Here is a 1,977-nt window from a genome sequence, read left to right on the forward strand (position 1 = left end):
CGTGTCACACACGGGCAATATCCTTCGGTAACAAACAAAAACATTGAAACCTCTAATGAAGTCGTTACAGCCAATATATCTTCACCAGTTGCGAGCACGAGCCTTGTCACACCTTGGCAAATATCTCCTGTACCGAAAATAAGGAAGCCTTTTACAAACCGCGGAAGGAAAAGGAGTAAAGCCACTGTGTTAACAAAGTCACCATATAAAAATGAATTAAAACAGAGTGTGGGTTCATCTAAAAAATCTAAGCCAAAGGTAAACGAACAATTTAAGACAAATAAACCTGATCGGAAAAAGACAGATCAAGTACGGTCTTCTTCTGATTCTGAAGAATCTCTAAACTTATTAGACTCAGACGGGGAAGATCTCTTTCCGGATGTTCCATCAAACAAAGAGACAGAATGCAATTTCTGTGGAGCTCGGGTGGAAAATGACACTGGATATCAACTATGGACACAGTGCCTGCAATGCGATATGGTTTGGGCTCACGAGAAGTGCCTACCTAAAAGAGACGCCATCTTTATTTGTAGTTCTTGCTCGGAATAATTTATAAAGTACACTAATTAAAGTTTAAACCTTACTATTTACATCTTTAAGCCATTTATATTTACCTTAGTTTAATAATTTTTTTCTAATAAGTCAGCCAAGAAGGTCATTTTTGTTAAATCACAATAAAATAAATATATAAATAAATGCATTGACTTATTATTAACTCTTACAATTTGGTTTTTGGTGATTTTATGCAGTGACCCACTTTATCCGAATACCTTGGCCCACATTACCCTCCAGTTTTTTTTCATCAACTTTTGAGGTGGTTTCAGTTTTTCTATTCTATCAGATGAAAACGATAATATTAGGGTATATTTTGCAATAAAATGTAAAGATAATTCAATACCTTTTAGAAAAAAATATACATCGCTTTTTCATTACCATTATTTTGGCAGAAATTAATATCAAGGTGAAATGGTGCCCACAATACCCGATCTTACTCTAACGGGTAATTTTTTAAGAGCTTGATAACTTTTTTTAAAAAAAAAACGCATAAAATTTGCAAAATCTCATCGGTTCTTTATTTGAAACGTTAGATTGGTCCATGACATTTACTTTTTGAAGATAATTTCATTTAAATGTTGACCGCGGCTGCGTCTTAGGTGGTCCATTCGGAAAGTCCAATTTTGGGCAACTTTTTCGAGCATTTCGGCCGGAATAGCCCGAATTTCTTCGGAAATGTTGTCTTCCAAAGCTGGAATAGTTGCTGGCTTATTTCTGTAGACTTTAGACTTGACGTAGCCCCACAAAAAATAGTCTAAAGGCGTCAAATCGCATGATCTTGGTGGCCAACTTACCGGTCCATTTCTTGAGATGAATTGTTCTCCGAAGTTTTCCCTCAAAATGGCCATAGAATCGCGAGCTGTGTGGCATGTAGCGCCATCTTGTTGAAACCACATGTCAACCAAGTTCAGTTCTTCCATTTTTGGCAACAAAAAGTTTGTTAGCATCGAACGATAGCGATCGCCATTCACCGTAACGTTGCGTCCAACAGCATCTTTGAAAAAATACGGTCCAATGATTCCACCAGCGTACAAACCACACCAAACAGTGCATTTTTCGGGATGCATGGGCAGTTCTTGAACGGCTTCTGGTTGCTCTTCACTCCAAATGCGGCAATTTTGCTTATTTACGAAGCCATTCAACCAGAAATGAGCCTCATCGCTGAACAAAATTTGTCGATAACACACATTTCGAACCGAACACTGATTTTGGTAATAAAATTCAATGATTTGCAAGCGTTGCTCGTTAGTAAGTCTATTCATGATGAAATTTCAAAGCATACTGAGCATCTTTCTCTTTGACACCATGTCTGAAATCCCACGTGATCTGTCAAATACTAATGCATGAAAATCCTAACCTCAAAAAAATCACCCGTTATTATTGCATCATGGGTATACTCTGTGAGGATGATAGCAAGGCCAA

Source organism: Rhagoletis pomonella, unplaced genomic scaffold, assembly GCF_013731165.1.
Source record: "Rhagoletis pomonella isolate Grant_MI unplaced genomic scaffold, Rhpom_1.0 Rhpom_scaffold_00245, whole genome shotgun sequence".
Classification (NCBI taxonomy): Eukaryota; Metazoa; Arthropoda; class Insecta; order Diptera; family Tephritidae; genus Rhagoletis; species Rhagoletis pomonella.